Below are 10,382 nucleotides of genomic sequence, written 5' to 3'. Positions count from 1 at the left end.
TACAGTCAATGGGCATTACCAACTGTACGTTAAGAAAAAGAATAATAAAGTCAGAGTGTGTGCTGATTTTTCCACAGGTTTAAACGAATGTCTTAAAACGGCCACTATCTGCTACCTACTCCGGAGGACATATTTGTGAAATTAAACGGTGGCAAGATATTTTTTAAACAGGATCTCTCTGATGCATACCTACAAATTAGAGTTAACAATGAATGCTCTGAATATCTAACACGTGATACGCATAAAGGACTGTATAAATACAACAGGTTACCGTTTGGCTTAAAAGTCACACCGGCGATTTTTCAACAGATGCAAGTTTAGCGGACTGTGAATTCGCAATTCCATATCTGGATGAGATACTCATAAAAAGTGAATTCCGGGACCGACATGTAGAGCACGTAAAACATGTGTTCGAAAAAAAATTAGGAATTACGGCTTTACTTTGAGTGAAGAAAAGTGTGAATTTTTCTTACCGAAAATAAAATATTTAGGACAAACATACTTAAACTACGAAATATGTGTTGTTTTCTCGACTTTTGACCATTTATCGCTTATTAAACACATACTATCAACGCAATGTTGACATTATTGTTTTGTTGTCTTACGATTTCACTCATACACAAAATGACAGCTTCGAAATCTTGTTTTCTGACTTGGTAACCATGATCAGACTTTAAACCTCAGTAACATTAAAAAAAAAAAAAAAAAGATATAGAAATTTGAAACAAGTCAATTAAGCCCTAAGAATCAGCGTGAAAAATTACCTCAGTACACCATACACCAAATTTGAAAATTTTCACTTTATTTTAAAACTTCATAAAGTGCAGCCACACACACACACACACACACACACACACACATACATACACACACACACACACACATATATATAAGAAGGCATAAATAATGGTCATTTCGTATTTCATTATTGTCGGAAATTTGACTTACAGCTGTTTCCAGTAGTCATGATAGGTGTCTTATTGAAAGGCCCATGGATCGGTTGAGAAAAATTGAACGACTCAGAAAACTGATAGTATTTCTATCAGAATAATTTCTGGATATAAGCCAATTAGAACACTGAAAGAACAGGACAGGCATAGGAATAGGGACGAAGAGAGGCAATGAGTGTAAGTATAAGGTAAGTGGAAGAAAGATAAAGGGGGAAGAGGAATATATGTATATATATATATATTTGTATGTGTGTGCTGGAGGTGACAATAAGAAGAAAGATGCGTGGCTTTACATTATATAATAAGTTGCAAAAATTGAAAGTAAGTATGACAACAGAACAAACAGAAAATTCATGCACAAGACAAAGACATGCTCTTTCCTCGTTAAAGGCATGAAATTGCAATGAATATTTGGACGATAATTGATGAGGAAAAAGCATGTCCATGTCTTGTATGTGTGAATCTTGTGTTCGTTACTTTGTCGTGCTCCTGTTCAATTTATGAAACGTATATATATATATATATATATATACATATGTGTGTGTGTGTGTGTGTGTGTGTGTGTGTGTGTGTGTATGTATGTATGTATATATATATAGAAAGAGAGATAGTGAGAGAGATATAGATAGATAGATATACATACACGCACACGTGTATGTGTCTTTGTGTTTGTCTCTCTTCCCCCGCTTGGCAACCCGTGTTGGTTTGTTTACGTCCCCGTAACTTAGCTGTTCGACCAAAGAGCCGATAGAATAAGTACCATACTTAAAAGTAAATACCAGGGTCGATTTGTTAGGCTTTACCTTTCAATGCCGTGCTCCAGCATGACCGCAATCCAATTACTCAAACAAATAATGTGTGTGTGTATGTACATGTGCGTGTGCGTGCCGTATATACACGAATGACATTATCTCTAATGAAAGTCGAGCCCAATTTGGTGGCGGGGCGATGCGGAATATCAAATATTTCTATGTATCCTATGTAACAGACCAGCATTTTCTACTCCAGGGATAATCCTGTGTATAAATGTAACAGCAAAGAAATAAATTTACAGTTCACACAAACATTAGGTTACAAGTTTCTCAAGTGGACCATCGAAGAAGCACAGGAATTACTATAGTATTAATAGCGTGAATCAAAAGTACATCACACCATCATTTATTATATAAGCTAAACCATATGTATTTGCCAGTATAAATTCGCTATAATTACCATATTCTGAATGGGTGGTACTTAACCTGTATATAACGCTTCATCAGCTTACAGTTCGTAGATATAAGCACAGCCGTGAAGCAACGTAAACCCGTAATGTCAGATAAGCGACGAACAGCAACGCTCAATGAAATGATCTCACAGTTACTAACTTTACAGTTCATTGTTTCTAGAAACCATTGGGGAGTCTATATAAAAGGCAGGTCACAGTCGGGTCAGAATCTTGCTTGCTAGGACAGCTGATATTAGTTCCCGCATAGCACTTGTATTAACGTATAGTGTTGGCTTTAAAATACTTCGTTATTTTGTGAAAAAATAACTCCCAGTGGGGGAGAAGTGATGTATGTAACAACAATTAGACTAAATTTTACTGGGGTTGCAAAAAAGATAGGCATGACAGTGTGATAAGGAACTACTTGGTTTCGGGTTCAGCCCCACTGCATAGCATCTTGAGCAAGTGTCTTTCTACTATAGCTCCGGGCCGACCAAATCCTTGTGAGTGAATTTGGGAGACGGAAACTGAAGTCCGTCATATATACACGTATGTATGTATGTATGTGTGTATGTATGTATGTATGTATGTATGTACGTATGTAACCGTTAATTCAGACACATGTTTTCCTCTCTCCATCTGTTTTCTCTCCTTTATTCAATTCTGTGGAAGAACGTAAGCTAGAAACGTTGAAGATCTCTTCCATTTTTCCTGACTGTTAAACTAATACACCATGTTTATTGTTCTTTCACATCATTTTTATGTATTTTTAATGTGTTTTTGGACTACACACACACGCACACGCACGCGCACGCACGCACGCACACACACACACACACACACACACATACACACACACACATCCTGGTGGGGAAGATGTCCAAGTGCTGTTAGATCATGTGAACTTAATTAATCCATACAATTCACAATGGAAAAGGAAAAAAACAATCAGCTAGCATTCCTGGACTTATTAATAACACGCACTAAGTATAGATTCAGGACATCCGTATACCGCAAGCCGACCTTCACTGGACGATACCTCAACTTCAGTTCCTACCATCCATACAGTATAAAGAAAGGGATTGCTCAGTGTCTAAAACATCGAGCAAATAATATAAGTAGCGATCGTGATACCCAGCACGAAGAAATGATCATGCTCAGTAACAATCTATTAAGCCACAACTACCCCAAGAACATACTATCTACTCCAATTATGAAAAAAAGAGAAGATGAAACCAACAAACTGTCCACAGTCTGTCTACGCTATGTGAAAGGCCTCTACGAAAAGAAACAAAAGATATGCGGCCCATATGACATCAGGACAGTATTCAAGAGTAATACAACACTTTGCATATATCTCCTTCGGGTAAAACCACCAATAGAAGAAGATATGACCAAAGACTGCGTGTACTCCATCTCATGCAGCTGTGGTAGGTTATACAAAGGCGAAACATGTCGCCCCCTCAAAATAAGGGTAGAGAAAAATCGCAAAGCTGTGACACGAGGAGATATTGATAAATCGGGTATAGCTGATCATGTATGGAAAGATGAAGACTACCTCCCCCCGTGGGATGAAGTTAAAATAATAGACAGAGAACACCACTGGAAAATACGAAAACTAAAAGAAGCAGTATATATGCTAGGACACAACAACCTCCTAAGCAGACCGAGTGCAGATATGAGTTGCATACGGGAACCGGTATTAAGGAAGGATAAGAAAATATTAGATTTATAAGCCCTAAATCCACTCCATAATTGCCCAGTGAAATATGGCGTAGTGGTTAAGAGCGCAGGCTATTAACCTCAAGATTCCGAGTTCGATTCCAGGTAGTGACAACATCGAAAAATACCTTAGGAATGAGAATTCAGGTTCGAAATTTCAGACAGGGTATATCAGCCGAAACAAACAAGATGAGGACAAATAAGGTAAATAATGTTCGTGTATATAAAGACAATACGGAAAGACAATACGCTGCGAAAGATGTCCCGAGAGAAGAAATTCTCTTTGCAGACAATATACACCTTCCTCACCCCGACATACATATGTATGTATGTGTTTCGGTTAGCTATTTCGAAACTAATAACCTGGCATTACTAATTTGCTTTGCGAGAAGGACTGTTCCAAAGAAGTCGCGTATAGTCCTTGCCTCCGAAACGCGGAGTAGATGGAACAGGGATAACTGACGAAGGGTTATACTCTTTATGTTGCATGTCTCGTTTCTCTGTTTGTTTTTTTCGTTGTTCGAAAAAAGTTCGTGTTCTGTTTTCATTTCTCATTGTGTTTAACGTTTTTTGTGATGTCCTGTACCCATATATGCATGTATGTATACATATAGATGTAGGTATGTACATATATGTATGGATATATGCATATGTTTATATTATACATATATATATACATACATACATATAGGATCTTCTCTGTTTGGTCGCCAGCGACTCCAAAAATTTAAGTTTACGGAAAATTTTAAAATTTGGCACAATAATAGACTTGCCCAAACTGAACTGTTGGAGTTATTTCATTTTCCTCAGAAAATGCTTTTAGAATGTTATAGAGGCTTAAAGTTTCATCATTTCCACCCAGTCAGGAAACAGGATTTGTAATCTGTCATTTTGTGTGTGACTGCACGTTTTGTCAGCATCCTGAAAGTAGCATTTGCTGTCGATATTTGTAAACAACACGCATTGTATCCGGTAATTTTCTTTCGTGTAAATAAATGTTATTTAGCTGTTATTTCTAGCACGAAAGTTCTCCGAGATGTTGGCAAATAATTTTTAATGTAAAAGATTTATGCAAAAATTTTATTTAGCTGTTATTTTTAGCACACCTCACAACCATCTCAATGCTCTGACGAAAAGTAACAAAGATAAACAAACAATTTAGATATGCTTAATTACAATTTAAATATGCATATAGAGAAACCTGTCTGGTCTCGGACACACTCCTCCGAAAACCCACTGCTCAGATAGGACCCTTCCCGGGGTGACTGCTGTCAACACGTGCTTCTTCGCAGACTTTACAAAGACTGTTACTGTGGCAGAAAATTTACGCTGGCACTCGCTGGCAACCAAACAGATAAGATCCTATATGTATATATATATATATTATATTGCATGTCTCGTTTCTCTGTTTGTGTTTTTTCGTTGTTCGAAAAAAAAGTTCGTTTTCTGTCCTCGTCTTTATGTTTTCGTTTCTCATTGTGTTTAATGTTTTTTGTGATGTCCTGTACTCATATATGCATGTATTTATATATTATTTACGTTATATATATATATATTTATTTATTTATGTGTTTCAGCCAAGTGGCTGCGGTCATGCTGGAGCATATTCTTTTATTCCTTTATTCTTTTACTTGTTTCAGTCATTTGACTGCGACCATGCTGGAGCACCGCCTTTACTCGAATCAAATTGACCCTAGAACTTATTCTTTGTAAGCCTAGTACTTATTCTATCGGTCTCTTTTTGCCGAACCGCTAAGTTACGGGGACCTAAACACACCAGCATCGGTTGTGAAGCGATGTTGGGGGGGACAAACACAGATACCCAACATATACACACATACACATACATATACATATATACGACGGGCTTCTTTCAGTTTCCGTCTACCAAATCCACTCACAAGGCTTTGGTCGACCCGAGGCTATAGTAGAAGACACTTGCCCAAGGTGCCACGCAGTGGGACTGAACCCGGAACCATGTGGTTGGTGAGCAAGCTACTCACCACACAGCCACTTCTGCGCCTTGTATGTGAGCGTATGTCTGTCTTTTACCGTTTTGACCACCGGTTAAGTAAGCGTCCGATGGAATAAGTACCTGAGTTGAAACTGCACAAGGATCGACTAGATCGAGTAAGCTGTTCAAGACCCTAGCATAGACCCAGTCAAATGAGCGAAACAAAAGATTAACAGAATACAGCTGAGAATATGAACGAGAGACAGAGAAAGGGAGTGGATAGAAGAGATAGAAAGAGAGGGAGAGAGGGGGAAGGGAACAGAAGGAAGGAACGGATAGATAATAAACTTTGTTTAACCTGATCAAATGACCCCACTGAACCCGATAGCTTGATACCAGTCTTAAATATTTGTCCCTTAATCGACCGGTTCTTATTTCAGCTTCAATATCATCAACATGCTTTGTGTATTCTAGCGTTTTATTCCACCCAGTTTACTTTCATACCTACCCTCCTATATCCTATGTTACCTAAACACTCACCCTTTCCCATCGCTACAAAGAATCTCCCCCAACACTGTAAATGCTAGCACATCTCGTCTCAACCTACCACCGCCTTCCACGCTACTGCTTTTATACTAAGACAAGTATTGTCAGTATTAACAAACTTATTACCACAAGCAAACAATGAAGCCACTATGCGGTCATTGTGACTTGCTAGAAATAGCAACCATTCTGCCTCAAATTATATCTTATCGTTCTTCTGATAAGAGGTGCCACGCAGTGGGACTGAACCCGGAACCATGTGGTTGGAAAGTGAGCTTCTTACCACACAGCCACGCCTATACACACACACACACACACACACACACACACACACACACACACACACATATATATATATATGTACACACACACACATATATATATATATACACACACACACACATTGTATGTAAACATGCATAAGTACATACATACACACATGTACATATATGAAACTCGTATAGGATCTATTTTAAAACGGAGGCCACAGTTTTCGTTAATGTTTTACGTAGTGTTTTTGGTACCGAAAGACTTTCAAACTTCGTATACTTATCTATTTTGTGTTATAGAACAGAAAAATATTTTTGTATTCGAATTTATTTCATGTAAAAAATTGTCTTATTTCGATAATTTCAACCAATCACTGACAAGTATTCAGTTGTTTATATTTACTCGTTTGGCTGATTAAGCGGTGTAAAGCGTATTTAATCTCCATAACTTCTGACATTTGCAGAGAGGCAATTTGCTTTTTTCATTTTCTTTTTTTTTTCTTCGTTTTATTTGCTTTTTTCTTTCTAAATTTGCTGTTTTACCCTAACCCTAACCCTAACCGTAGGGTTAGGGTTAGGGTTAGGGTTAGCCTATAATAGAAAGGTTTATTAGCTACTGCCAATATGCTTCAGCCATTTTTTGACAAGGAAATAATAATTTTATCACCGATAGAATTGTTTCAGAATCGTTTGTTTATGTAGTCGGCACTTAATGTATATCGGCTGAATGGACGTCAGTGATTGGTTGAAATTACAGAAATACGACAACTTTAGCATGGAATAACTTAGGGATTTCTTTTTTTTTTAAAGAAGACTAAGAGAAAAAGATGTTTTATATGACACATTCTACCAGTGTTCCAAGTTTCAAAGTGTTTCGTTAAGAAAATACTGTGGCCCCCGTTTTAAAAAAGATTTCTCGTATATGCGTTATGCCTGTATATTTGTATTAGTGTGTATGTGGGCATGTATGTGTGCATGTGGGTGCCAGCGTAAATTTTCTGTTCGAATTGATGGACCTTTCTGATTTGGCAGGCGCCACTTTTTATTTATGTTTTATTGAGTGTGTTTTCTATTGAAACACTTTAAAACTTCGTATACTTGTATATTTTGTCTTCTAGAACAGAGAAAAAATTTTATATTCGAACTTATTTCCCGTTAAAAGTTGTCGTATTTCGGTAATTTCAACCAGTCACTGACGTCTATTGAGGTGAAAACAATTACTGCTGTGGAATGTAAACAAGACGTTCTAGCGGTGTAATGGGATCTTTTCCCTTGAATAAAATTAGTGCCGTTGTTTGTCAACAGCAACTATCGACGGTACTGTTATTTATGACATCGTTCGTGCGTTTGTACTGGTTTTAGCTTTAGGGTTTTAGGGTTAGGATTCGGGTTTAGAGTTAGGGTTAGGGTTAGTGTTTTAGGGTTAGGGTTAGGGTTTGGGTTAGGGTTTGGCAAAATACTCATAACCCTAACCCTAACCCTAACACTAACTCTAAACCCGAACCCTAACCCTAAAACCCTAAAGCTAAAACCAGTACAAACGCACGAACGATGTCATAAATAACAGTACCGCCGATAGTTGTTGTTGACAAACAACGGCACTAATTCTATTCAAGGGAAAAGATCCCATTACACCGCTAGAACATCTTGTTTACATTCCACAGCAGTAATTGTTTTCACTTCAATAGACGTTTAACTTAATAGCACCACCTGACAGGATTATCTAAGCCCTTTTTAAGCCAAGTTTTGTGGTATCATGGTCCATTCGAGTAGGGATTTCTTGTTGAGTGAGCTGTATCCAGGTATAGGTGGCTTATCTGGTATTCCTTGAAGAACTTTGTCCTGATTCCGTTTAAAGGTGATGGGATCCTTTTCCTCTTTGATCTGTTTTGGGACAATGTTAAATAGAGCAGGACCTGTTGAGGAAAAGAAATTGTGTTGCAGTGTATTTATGTGCTGTGATCCTGAATTGGATAGGAGACGCATGACTCGTGCTCTTAGCCTTGGATGAATTTCGAAGCTAATGTTGAGGTCGTTTGAGCAATGATGGTGGTATATTCTCCACATCGTACGAATGATGTATCTCTCTAGAGTTCCAGTGCTTAAAGGCCGTCCCAATAATCGAGATCAGTCATGCCCTTAATTCGTTTAGTGAATGCCCTCTGGGGTGATTCACTTTTCGAGATGTTCTGTTTTGTATGGGGAGACCACAGGGGACAGCAGTATTCGAGGTGTGGCCGTACAAAGGAGGAGAAAAGTGAAGTGATGACAACTTATTCTCTGGACCGGAAGGTTCCTAGGTATAAGTATCAGCCAAGTATCGGGCTCAATGTAACCGACTAGTCCCCTCCCGACAAATATTACTGCTTGTGCTTATAAGCAGAAAGGACTATTTAGTTGGCTTACGAGTAAACTAATCGACTTATAATAATCTATCTATCTATCTATCTATCTATCTATCTATCTATCTATCTATCTATCTATCTATCTATCTATCTATCTATCTATCACTATATATATATATATATATATATATATATATATATATTAGCGTTCCGTCAGAATGGAAAGCATATGATCTTTGACCTTTTCTATTTTCATGGCCACTGAAGGCCGATGGGAGATTGAGAAAAAGCTATTCACAGACCATGTTGTGTTGGCACTCCGTCGCTTACGACGTCGAGGGTTCCAGTTGATCCGATCAACGGAACAGCCTGCTCGTGAATTTAACGTGCAAGTGGCTGAGCACTCCACAGGCACGTGTACCCATAACATAGTTCTCGGGGATATTCAGCGTGACACAGTGTGACAAGGCTGACCCTTTGAATTACAGGCACAACAGAAACAGGAAGTAAGAGTGAGAGAAAGTTATGGCGAAAGAGTACAGCAGGGTTCGTCACCATCCCCTGCTGGAGCCACGTGGAGCTTTATGTGTTTTCGCTCAATAAACACTCACAACGCCCGGTCTGGGAATCGAAACCGCGATCCTATGACCGCGAGTCCGCTGCCCTAACCACTGGGCTATTGCGCCTCCTCACAGACCGTACATCTAACCCAAACGCAGAATGTACTATATCATAAGCACACCAAGTACTAAAACTAACAGATGGTGCTTTTAAACTGGCCGACTGATTAAGACGTGCTACTCAAGAACTCAGCAAGAAAACAGCCTGAGCAGATATCTGTCAGTCTACCGCCCTGGATTGCTGATTGCTTTATCCGAACCCGAAAAATTAAAGGGGAAGTTGGGCTTAGCTACATTTGAACTTTGAGCGCTATGATCCAAGGCAAACACATTTACGATACATGCACACATCCATCTCACTATCTAGGCTATACGCTCACACTCATATGAGTGTGTATATATAAGTGTATTTCCGTGTAAGTATGTAATGAAGGAAATGATTACAACAAAAAGTGCTTTGTTTCATTCTAAAATACATCAGAGACACAAATATACACACACGCTCGCGCGCACGCACACACACGCATACGCAAACATACACACATGTACACACATACGCGTGCACAGACGTATATAGATTGCATACATGTAAGCAGTCATATTTCGTAGTTCTTCAGTTCTCGCTATACATACATTCATACAGATTTTTTATTTATATATATATATATATATATATATATATATATATATATATATATATATATATATATATATATATATATATATTTATATATATATATATATACATATATACAGATTATATATATATATATAT

General features: G+C 38.0%; 1 pseudogene; it reads left to right on the top strand.

Annotated features, from left to right (window-relative positions):
- Positions 1-3,082: 3,082 nt before the first annotated feature.
- Positions 3,083-3,776, top strand: LOC149132046 (uncharacterized; annotated as a pseudogene).
- Positions 3,777-10,382: the final 6,606 nt, after the last annotated feature.

The sequence above is a fragment of the Octopus bimaculoides genome, chromosome 18 (genome assembly GCF_046866305.1).
Source record: "Octopus bimaculoides isolate indiv1 chromosome 18, ASM4686630v1, whole genome shotgun sequence".
Classification (NCBI taxonomy): domain Eukaryota; kingdom Metazoa; phylum Mollusca; class Cephalopoda; order Octopoda; family Octopodidae; genus Octopus; species Octopus bimaculoides.
Note: the sequence above shows the minus strand (reverse complement) of the source record. Positions and strands in the feature narration are given on the sequence as shown.